This window comes from Elephas maximus, chromosome 1 (assembly GCF_024166365.1).
Source record: "Elephas maximus indicus isolate mEleMax1 chromosome 1, mEleMax1 primary haplotype, whole genome shotgun sequence".
NCBI classification, from domain to species: domain Eukaryota; kingdom Metazoa; phylum Chordata; class Mammalia; order Proboscidea; family Elephantidae; genus Elephas; species Elephas maximus.
In genome coordinates, this window is record NC_064819.1 from 170,721,616 (window position 1) to 170,734,192 (window position 12,577).

Sequence of the window (12,577 nt, forward strand, 5' to 3'; positions counted from 1 at the left end):
CCGTGAGTCAAAGCCGACTTGAGGACAACTAATGACAACAGCAACAATGGAGACTGGCTTTATGTATGGTCAGGGATGTTCCCTGAACATGTTTGAGAAAAATTAAATACAAACACCAGACATACTATTTATCATTTAAAATGGAATTATTTATAACTAACACAATAATTCATTACTTATTTCCAATGCAAAGAGTCTTCAAGCGAAATCAACTTGCAGATTTTTGACTCAATGAATCATCTTGGCACTGAAAACTAATAACTTTGCATTCTAAGTGCTGTGCAAACTCACTTCAATATCAGCAAAAACTGTGTTTTTGAAAAACATTTAAACAAACGGTTCTGCAGCATGCAGGAAAAAATGAGTCATTACAGGTATTACATTTTATTTCATGATAGAATGGCTGATGGCATTGCATACTACTTGGGAGGGGGGATTCAGTGTTAAAATTCAAGAAAGGATGCAATTCCTTTCCTTCTACTCAACAAATATTTACTAAACGGCCACCATAAGCCAGGCACTGTTCTAAACGTGAACAAGATACAGTCCGATGGGGGAGTTTAAAAAGAGAATTTCTTTCTTTAAAAAAATAGATACTGTGCCTGTGCATTGGCTAAACTTTTATCTCAGAGAGATCAATTTGTATCCCACAATAATACTCTGATCTTCAGAAACCTACTTACAGTACACCAGAAATGTCTTACATGTCTTAGAGCCCTTACCAGCTACCATTTGAAAAAGCATCATTTCACAGTTTCACTATACATCAAGTTTTATCCCATCTGTGTGAGAGAGAGAGATTGAAAAAGAAGAAAGAGCACTATAAGGGGCACTGAATTAATTCTCCTGCAATATAAGAAGGCTTCTTGGTAAAATTCCTAGAGAGATCTCAAATGAGCCATGGAAATATCTGAAATGAAACTGCACAGATCAAAAATTAAAAGAAGTCAGTTAAGCTGCATCAGAGAAGGTTGGCCGTGCTCTTATTATATACACCTATAGTGATTTTAATAGAGTTACATTTAATCACATGTTTTCCTTGTAAACTGCTTTCGGTTCTAGCTAGTTTCTGATGAATCCGAAGAAGAAAGATTTATGTTTGAATAATGTTCCTCATGCTATCGCTGACAAATCTTAGCAAATGTGTAACTAGCATTTTGGCTTTGAATTTTCCTTCAGTTCAGACTAGGGACGTTTTGTTGTCAGTTTCCAGAGAGTGAATTCTGAATCATGGCGACCCCTTATGTTACAGACTAGAGCTGCTCCACAGGGTTTTCTTGGCTGTAATCTTAACGGAAGCAGATTGCCAGGACTTTTCTTCTGCAGTACCACTGGTTGGGTTTGAGCCACCAATCTTTATGTTAGCAATTTAGCACAAATAGTTTGTGCCATCTAAGGGCTTGGGAACATTTTAGTACTCTTAAGGTCACTTTAGGAACACTGTAGAAGGTTGGTGCGGTGTAACAAAAGCATGGGCATAGATTTGGAAGAACTGGGTTTGAGTGTCACCATTTACTAGCTGTGATTCAACCTCTAATTTATCTAGAAAATGGGCTTCTTCCAGAAAACAAGCAAATGAAATCATATGTAGGGACATACTTTGTAAACTATTAAGCATTAAATAAATGTAAGACATTATTTTAAAATTATAATTTGGGAGATAACTTTACATTTAATAAGAGTCAATCTCTCAAGTTTGATGACTCCATCTGGTGTTACAACAAGTGGTGCTACACTTCTACTATAAAATTATGGAAAAACAAATATTTTGAAATCCTAGAAATAAAATAAAATTACATTTATTAAGATCACTAAAGCTTGAACTGGAGTAAAGAGGAAAATTATAGCTGAAGACACCAATTACCAGCACATAAGGGGGAAGAGAGTTTTAAAGTTCACTGTCAATCTTTAATAGCTAGCAAGCTTTAAAAGTAGTCAAATTCAGCGTAATAATAAAACTTCAAATTATGTTCAAACCATGTGGATATATGCACAATTCAGTGCTAAAATGCTGCTAATACTCATAGTGAGATGACTAAGAGCTAATACAACAAATATTCACATATTTTTATTGCAGTAAGATAACTTGATCTTGAAATAACTCACATATCTATCAAGTTGGAAACGACCAAAATGGATATCAGAAGAGACTCTGAAACTTACTCTTGAACATCGAGTAGCTAAAGCAAAAGGAAGAAATGATGAAGTAAATGAACTGAACAGAAGATTTCAACAGGTGCCCCAAGAAGACAAAGTATTATAATGACATGTGCAAAGAGCTGGAGTTAGAAAACCAAAAGGGAAGAACATGCTCGCCATTTCTCGAGCTGGAAGAACTGAAGAAAAAATTCAAGCTTCAAGTTGCAATAGAGAAGGATTCTGTGGGGAAATTATTAAACGACTCAGGAAGCAAAAGAAGATGGAAGGAATATGCAGGCTCATTATACAAAAAGAATTAGTCAATGTTCAACCATTTCAAGAGATAGCATATGATCAGGAACCGACGGTACTGACGGAAGAAGTCCAAGCCGCACTTAAGGCATTAATGAAAAACAAGGCTCCGGGAATTGACAGAATGTCAATTGAGATGTTTTGGTTGCAGTGCTGGAAGTGCTCACTCATCCCTGCCAAGAAATTTGGAAGACAGCTACCTGGTCAACTGACAGGAAGAGATCCATATTTATGCCCATTGCAAAGAAATGTGATCCAGCCAAATGCAGAAATTATTGAACAATATCGTTAATACCACACACAAGTAAAATTTTGCTGAAGATCATTCAGAAGTAGCAGTAACAGTATATCCACAAGGAACTGCCAGAAATTCAGGTCGGTTTCAGAAGGGGACATGGAACCAGGGATATCATTGCTGATGTCAGAAGGATCCTTGCTGAAAGCAGAGAATACCAGAAAGATATTTACCTGTGTTTTTTTTTTTTTTGACTATGCAGAGGTATTTGACTGTGTGGATCGTAACAAATTATGGATAACATTTGAAGAATGGGAATTCCAGAACACATAATTGTGCTCGTGAGGAACCTGTACAAAGATAAAGAGGCAGTTGTTAGAACAGAATGAAGGGATACTGCGTAGTTTAAAGTCAGGAAAGCTGTGCATCAGGGTTGTATCCTTTCACTATACCTATTCAATCTGTATGCTGAGCAAATAATCTGAGAAGCTGGACTATATGAAGAAGAACGGGGCATCAGGATTGGAGGAAGACTCATTAACAATCTGCGTTATGCAGATGACACAACCTTGCTTGCTGAAAGTAAAGAGGACTTGAAGCACTTACTGATGAAGATGAAAGACCACAGCCTTCAGTATAGATTACACCTGAAAGCAAAAATCCTCACAACTGGACCAATAAGCAATATCATGATAAATGGAGAAAAGATTGAAGTTGTCAAGGATTTCATTTACTTGGATCCACAGTCAACACCCATGGAAGCAGCAGTCAAGAAATTAAGAGTCACATTGCGTTGGGCAAATCTGCTGCGAAAGACCTCTTTAAAGTGTTGAAAAGCAAAGCTATCACCTTGAAGACTAAGGTGCACCTGACCCAAGCCATGGTATTTTCAATCGCATCTTATACATGCGAAAGCTGGGCAATGAATAAGGAAGACCTAAGAAGAACTGAAGCCTTTGGATTGTGGTGTTGGCAAAGAATATTGAATATACCATGAACTGCCAGAAGAAAGAACAAATCTTTCTTGGAAGAAGTACAACCAGACTGCTCCTTAGAAGCAAGGGTAGTGAGATTATGTCTTACGTATTTTGGACATGTGATCAGAAGGGATCAGTCCTTGGAGAAGGACGTCATGCTTGGTAAAGTAGAGGGTCAGCGAAAAAGAGAAAGACCCTCAGTGAGATGGATTGACACAGTGGCTGCAACAATGTGCTCAAGCATAACAAAGATTGTGAGGATGGCACAGGACTGGGCAGTGTTTCGTTCTGTAATACAGAGGGTTGCTGTGAGTCGGAACTGACTCTACAGCACCTAACAACAACTATCAAATTGACTATAATAGGCCCATGTGATACTGATATTTACTTGTACTTTTTATTGTTATTTAGTAGATAAATTTTAGTAGAATGAAATAAAATAATGAGATGAATTGAGTCAATTTTTCTAATATGCATAAAACTGCCTTTTACTAAAAAAAGGTATTATTTTTAGAACATCATTTTTAAAGGTTGATTTCTTCTTTAACAATGTGCAGTGCAGTGGAACATGGAACCGAATAGGAAGTGCATCCTATGTCACATAGTTACTTATGCCCTTTGTCAAACCAGGTGTTTCATGTATATAGTGTTTGTTGTATTATCATATTGCTGTTAGAATAATACGGCCTCTTTTTCTATGGCCCTTGGCAGCTCAGTCAGGGGATTTCACTTTGTAACTGTTCTGTCAAACCAATTTCTCCTTCTGGTTCGGTGCAGCATAGCAATATGCCATCGGAGCTTATCCAGATGAGTAGAGAGCAAATGAATTTCCACTGCTCTTTTGAAGAGGAGAGAAAATTCTTCAACCTATAAATGCTCAGAAAGCATCATACTATGCTTTAAAAAACAAAAAACCAAACCCAGTGCCATCGAGTCAATTCTGACTCATAGCGACCCTATAGGACAGAGTAGAACTGCCTCATAGGGTTTCCAAGGAGCACCTGGCGGATTTGAACTGCCGACCCTTTGGTTAGCAGCTGTAGTACTTAACCACTACACCTCCAGGGTTTCCACATTCTGTGCTTTACAGCAGATTAATCATGGGATTGTGAGTTCCCCGAAATGAGGTGAGGAGACAGTGGTAGTTCAGCGGTAGGATTCTTGCCTTTAGTATGGGAGACCTGGGTTCAATTCTTGGCCAGTGCACTTCATGTGCAGCCACCACCCCTCCATCAGGAAAGGATTATGTCACGCTGAACAGGTTTCAGTGGAAGCTTCTAGACTAAGATGACTTCTTGATCTACTTCTGAAAAATCAGCCAATGAAAAACCTATAGATTGCAATAGTCTGATCGCATTCCCAACTAATCATGGAGATGGCATAGGACCAGGCAGCATTTTGTTCTGCTGTGCATGGGGTCGAAGTGAAACCCTCCCCAACCCCCAAGGCAGGAATAGCCCTCAGGAAGTCTCTAAAATACCTGAAGTCTTGCCATCCTTGCTTCTAAGGAGCTTTCTGACTATACTTCTTCCATGATAGATTTGTTCACTCTTTTGGCAGTCCACGGTATATTCAATATTCTCTGTCAACACCGTAATTCAAAGGCGTCAATTCTTCTTGAAACATCTGAATTAGTATTCTGTGAATTCCTGGAGCCTTGTTTTTTGACAATGCCTTCAGTGCAGCCTTGGACCTCTTCCTTCAGTACCATCAGCTCTGGATCATATGCTGCCTCCTGAAATGGTTGAACATTGACCAGTTCTTTTTGGTACAGTGACTCTGTGTTCCTTCCATCTGCTTTCGATGCTTCCTGTGTCCTTTAATATTTTCCCTGTAGAATCTTCAATATTGCAACTTGAAGCTTCAATTTTTCTTCAGTTCTTTCAGCTTGAGAAATGCTGAGCATGTTCTTCCCTTTTGGTTTTCTATCTCCAGGTCTTGGCACATGTCATTATAATACTTTACTTTGTCTTCTCATGCCGCCCATTGAAATCTTCTATTCAGCTCATTTACTTCATCATTTCTTCCTTTCACTTTAGCTACTCGACGTTCAAGAGCAAGTCTCCGAGTCTTTTTTGACGTTTATTTTGGTCTTTTCTTTCCTTCCTGTCTTTTTAATGACCTCTTGCTTTCTTCATGTATGATGTCCTTGATGTCACTGCACAGCTCACCTGGTCTTCGGTCATTTGTGTTCAATGCATCAAATCTGTTCTTGAGATGGTCTCCAAATTAAGGTGGGATGTACTCAAGGTCACACTTTCACTCTCATGGACTTGATATAATTTTCTTCAGCTTCACCTTGCACTTGCATATGAGCAATTGATAGTCTGTTTCACAATCAGCCCCTAGCCTTGTTCTGGCTGATGATATTGAGGTTTTCCATCATCTCTTTCCACAGATGGAGTCAAGAATTCTATCCAGCGAGGCCCATGTGTATAGTGGCTGTTTATGTTGTTGAAAAAAGGTATTTGCAATGAAGAAACGATTGATCTTGCAAAATTCTATAATGCAGTATCCAGGGTCATTTCTGTCACCAAGGCCATGTTTTCCAACTACCAATCCTTTTTTTCCAACTTGCACATTCCAATCACTAGTAATTATCAATGCATCTCAATTGCATGTTTCATCAAATTTCAGACTGCAGGAGTTGGTAAAAATCTTCAATTTCTTCATCTTTGGCCTTAGTAGTTGGTGTATGAATTTGAATAACAGTCGTGTTAACTTGTCTTCCTTGTAGGTATGTGAATATTGTCCTGTCACTGTCAGTATTGTACTTCAGGATAAATCTTGAAATGTTCTTTTTTTTTAATTTTTATTGTGCTTTCAGTGAAAGCTTACATATCAAGTCAGTCTCTCATATGAAAATTTTTATACACCTTGCTATATACTCCTAGTTGCTCTCCCCCTAATGAGATAGCACACTCTTTCCCTCCACTCTCTATTTTCGGGTCCGTTCAGCCAGCTTCTGACCCCCTCTGCCCTCTCATCCCCCCTCCAGACAGAAGCTGCCCACCATAGTCTCATGAGTCTACTTGATCCAAGGAGCAAACACCTCACCAGTATCAAATTCTATCCCATGGCCCAGTCTAATCCCTGTCTGAAGAGTTGGCTTTGGGAATGGTTCCTGTCTTGGGCTAACAGAAGGTCTGGGGGCCATGACTTCCAGGGTCCTTCTTGTCTCAGTCAGACCATTAAGTCTGGTCTTTTTACGAGAATTTGGGGTCTGCGTCCCACTGCTCTCCTGCTCCCTCAGGGGTTCTCTGTTGTGTTCCCTGTCAGGGCAGTGATCAGTTGTAGCCAGGCATCATCTAGCTCTTTCGGTCTCAGGCTGATGTAGTCTCTGGTTTGTGTGGCCCTTTCTGTCTCTCGGGCCCATAATTACCTTGTGTCTTTGGTGTTCTTCATTCTCCTTTGCCCTAGGTGGGTTGGAACCAATTGATGCATCTTAGATGGCCGCTTGCTAGCGTTTAAGACTCCAGATGCCGAAATGTTCTTTTTGATGAGGTGAATGCAATGTCATGCTCCTTCAATTTGTCATTCCTAGCATAGTAGACCGTATGACTGTCTGATTCAAATGGCCAATACCAGGCCATTTCAGCTCACTAATGCCTAGGATATTGATTTATGCATTCCATTTCATTTTTGATGACTTCTAATTTTCCTAGATTCATTTTTTTTTTCATCCTTTGTACATTCCACGTTCCTTTTATTAATGGATGTTTGCAGCTGTATTTTTCTCATTTTGAGTCGTGCCACATCAGCAAATGAAAGTCCGGAAAGCTTGACTCCATGCATGTTGTTAAGGACCACCCTACTTTGAGAAGGCAGCTCTTCCGTAGTTGTATTTTGAGTGCCTGCCAACCTGAGGGGCTCATCTTCTGGCACTATATCAGACAATGCTTTGCTGCTGTTCATAAGGTTTTCACTGGCTGATTTTTTTAAGAAGTATGCTGCCAGGTCCTTCTTTCTAGTCTGTCTTAGTCTGGAAGCTTTGCTGAAACATATTCACCAAGGGTGACCCTGCTGATATTTGAAATACCGGTGGCAAAGCTTGTAGTATCACAGCAACATGCAAGCCATCACAGTACAATAAATTGACAGACACATTTGCAAATTTTGTAGCTGGTCCTGCTCTTGACCTATGTCTCAAAAAATGAGCTCAGGGCTCCTGGGTAGCACCTATTTATTTATGCCCATACAGATCTTATGTAGAAAGCCCTAAAGCATTTTTAACACAAGAAAACAATCTCACAGCACTCTTTATAATGATAACAGGACCAAAGAAATGTAGGGCTGGAAACAATTGGCAGAAACTAAATAAGCCCAATTTTTAAGAGAAATTAAATTTTAAATGCACCATGGCAGTGCACTTCAGGGGTACTTTTCCAGGATATTCAGACCAATCAGACAGTGTAAATCATAGAGATGATGGTAGGGTATTTTATTTTATTGAAGTGGGAGAACCTGAGCACAAACCATGGTGTTAGATAATAGCAAATCTGTTAATACCAAGGGATGGTGCCAGCCTTACCCAAAGTGTGAAGATGGTGAGGCTTCACAACATCCCTTTACCTCCTCTTTCAGAATCCATTTATCCTATTTTATGTGTACCCTTTTTTCCCTTGTCCTAAAAATAGATTTCTGGAAAACTTGTGTATAAATTTTTCTCGTTTCCTCCTTTCATATGATTTAAGCCAAAAATCCACATCCCAGTTCTGCATGGCTTTGTTCTCAGTCCACTTTCACAGTTGGAAAGTTACCTGATAATTAATCTCTGTTAAATATATTTTTTTAAATTATTAGTTGGTACAAACTTAGGTGTGACTTCTACCAGGAATGCTCTGCATTTTAATACTTTTTACCGTGAAATCTTAAAGACTCAAGCAAAGTAATTTCTCATTGTGAAGTCCACTGACAAGCTAGTGGGTGCTTCCCAAAACCCTCCGATTGCACAAGGCAGATAGCTGCTATTGTGTCTACTTGTAAGAGCTGCCTGTGACAGTTACCTGTGGCCAGGAGATAGAATGAACTACCCTGACTAGACTATTCTGCTAGCTCATGCTAAACCTGAATAGAAGTTCAGTAGCTCACTCAAACCAAGGATTCAGACCTTGTCGCGTTCTCCCACTTGATGGTAGATGCTAACGTAGAAAAAGTACTGTACTTTACGTAACCCCGATAATTCTTTTCTCATACTCCTTGATCATCTTGCTTCCTAGGTCACTGAGAAAATAGAAGTAATCATGAGAGAACTTTCACAAGCTCCCACCACTACATCTCCCACTTACCAGCAACTGCATCCCCATATACCCACTCCTCATCTTACTAAGGAAACCCTGGTGGTATAGGGGTTACGTGCTGTGGCTGCTAATCAAAAGTCGACAGTTCAAATCTACCAGGCGCTCCTTGGAAACTCTGGGGCAATTCTACTCTGTCCTATAGGGTCGCTATGAGTCAGAATCGACTTGACAGTTTGGTTTTTTTTTTTTTTTTCTTTCAAATGATAAATTGTTCCTGCTTCTGTTTAAGGCCATTGGATCCCATCATCACTCCACCACCTGCTCGTGGCCATCACTCCGTCAGCACAGAAACATACCACTATTTCTCCTATCTTAAAATAACAACAATAACTTCTCTCTTGACCTCAATTCCCTCTTAGGCTATTGTCGATTTCCTTTTCCTTTCACATCAAAAACTCCTTGAAAAAGTTAACAATACTCGCTGTTCCAACTTTTTGCTTCCCATTTCTCTTCAACCCACTTCAATCAGGTTTTTGTCCCCAACCACTCCACCAAAACTGTTCTGCTCATGTTCACCAATGACCTCCATGTTGCTCAATCCAGTGGTTTGTTCTCAGTCTCACCCTTTTTGACCTCTCGGCCACATTTGCAGTTAATTTCTCCCTTCACCTTCAAATACTTTCTTCACTTGGCTGCCAGGACACTACACTGTCCTGATTTTCCTCCTGCCTCACTGGCTGCTCGTTCTTGTCTCCTTTGATGAGTCTTTCCCTTCTCCTTGTCCTCTTAACAATAGAGTGATGCCCCAAAGAAAGGTCCTTGGACCATTTTTCTTCTGTATTTACGCTCACTGCCTTTGCATCTCATCTAGTCCCGTGGCTTCAGATACCATCTATGTGTTGTTGTTGTTAGGTGTTGTAGAGTTGGTTCTGACTCATAGCGACGCTATGCACAACAGAACTAACCACTGCCCGGTCCTGCACCATCCTTACAATCCTTGTTATGCTTGAGCTCATTGTTGCAGCCACTGTGTCAATCCACCTCGTTGAGGGTCTTCCTCTTTTCCGATGACCCTGTATTCTGCCAAGCATGATGTCCTTCTCCAGGAACTCATCCCTCCTGACAACATGTCCACAGTATGTAAGACGCAGTCTCGCCATCCTTGCCTCTAAGGAGCATTCTGGTTGTACTTCTTCCAAGACAGATTTGTTCATTCTTTTGGCAGTCCATGGTATATTCAATATTCTTCACCAACAGCACAATTTAAAGGGTTCAACTCTTCTCCAGTCTTCCTTATTCATTGTCCAGCTTTCACATGCATATGATGTGATTGAAAACACCATGGCTTGGGTCAGGCGCACCTTAGTCTTCAGGGTGATATCTTTGCTCTTCAACACTTTGAAGAGGTCCTTTGCAGCAGATTTGCCCAATGCAATGCGTCTTTTGATTTCTTGACTGCTGCTTCTATGGCTGTTGATTGTGGAGCCAAGTAAAATGAAATCCTTGACAACTTCAATCTTTTCTCCGTTTTTCATGATGTTGCTCATTGATCCAGTTGTGAGGATTTTTGTTTTCTTTATGTTGAGGTGTAATCCATAGTGAAGGCTGTGGTCTTTGATCTTCATTAGTAAGTGCTTCAAGTTCTCTTCACTTTCAGCAAGCAAGGTTGTGTCATCTGCATAAGGCAGGTTGTTAATGAGTCTTCCTCCAACCCTGATGCCCCATTCTTCTTCATATAGTCCAGCTTCTCGTATTATTTGCTCAGCATACAGATTAAATAGGTATGGTGAAAGAATACAACCCTGACGCACACCTTACCTGACTTTAAACCAATCAGTATCCCCTTGTTCTGTCCGAACAACTGCCTCTTGATCTATGTAAAGGTTCCTCATGAGCACAATTAAGTGTTCTGGAATTCCTGTTCTTCGCAGTGTTATCCATAGTTTGTTATGATCCACACAGTCGAATGCCTTTGCAGAGAATACCAGAAGGATGTTTACCTGTGTTTTATTGACTATGCAAATGCATTCGATCTATGTGGTAAATACTCCCAAATCTGTATCTTTAGCCCAAACCTTTCTCTTAAAGTCCAGACTCATATATTCAACTGACTACTCTACTTCAATGTCTAACAGGCATCTCGTACTTAACCCTGATCTTTCCTTCCGAATCCACCCATTCTATGCATGCTACCAGAGTGATCCTGTTAAAACGTCAGGTAGATCACATCACCCTTCTGCTTAAAGTTCCCTCGGTGACTCCTGGGCACTCTCAAAATAAAAGTCAAAGTCATAACCATGACTTTCAAGGCCTCAGCCACTCTGCCCACAGTTACCCCTCTGATTTTCTCTCTCTGGTGCTCATCCTGCTCCAGCCATGCTGGCTCCTTCAACAGGCCTGTCATGCTCATGTCTAAAGGCCCTCCTTGACCACCCTATTAAAACTGCAATGCCCCTTCGTATTTACCTCCCTTCATTTATCTTTTTCCATGACACCATCTTTTCTAACTGTAGATTTTATTGATTTCTTTTATTGTCTGGCTCCTTCATCTCCACCCCACCCCCAGAAGTTCTACCTGGTTTGTTACTTAATATATCTGCAGTACCCAGGTTAGCACCCGGAACCTTAGTAGGTGGTCAGTAAACAGTGGTTAAATGTACGATATGTGTTTCTACCAAAGTACATGTCCTGCCCACAATCTCCAGAAAACCAGTTTTCCAAAGATAGGAGGCATATCTGTGACTGAGGACCTGTCTTTCTTACGTTCTTCTTCACAAAGCTGAAGACACTCTGCTGTGTTTGTGTGGTAGACTCATGATGAGTCCCTCACTGGCCAGTCAAACCACTGTCTTTTGCCCTTTTAGCTGAAGATATGCAGCTGAAATGCTGCGCAATATTTTTATTGTTTGTTCATGGTTTTGTTTTTTTTTTTTAAAAGTGCTTGGCTAGTAACCAAAAGGTTGGCAATTGGAATCCACCAAGAAGTACCTTGGAAGAAGACCTGGTAATCTACTTCCAAAACATCACCAAACCAAAAACCAAACCCATTGCTGATCCCAACTCATAGAGACCTACAGGACAGAGTAGAACTGCCCCATAAGAACGGCTGGTGGATTCGAACTGCCAGGCTTTTGGTTAGCAACAAAACGCCTAACCACTGTGCCACAGCCACTGACAACCCTATGGCGTTCAGTGCTACTTGGGAACACATAGGCTTTCCAGTGAGTTGGAATCAACTTGATGGCAACTGATTTTGTTTTGTTTTATTCTTTTCACTCAGTAATTATTATGCAGCTTTGTTTTCTAGGAAATGCTTCTTTTCAAATATGTCGTAAAGATTAAGCTGATGATTTTTTTTGTAGCAATAAAATAGTCTTCAGGATTGGCATAGCATCATCTCTGGAATTTATTCTGTCTTTCAGTGATGGTAGCTAATTTCACACAAAGAAAATAATTGCTCCCAACCACAACAACATACTGGTTTGATCAGAGGTCATAGCAAAAAGTGAATTCTGGAAAGGTCATTGTGGAGGGTAGCAACCCTCTCTCATGCTGTGAGCACTTGCTGTCTGCTTCTTGAGGAACAATGCCTAACTCAACAGCACAAGACAATAGATTTGAATAAATCTGACAAAGTACTTGAGCATACAAAATTTCATTCTCCTAGATCTAAT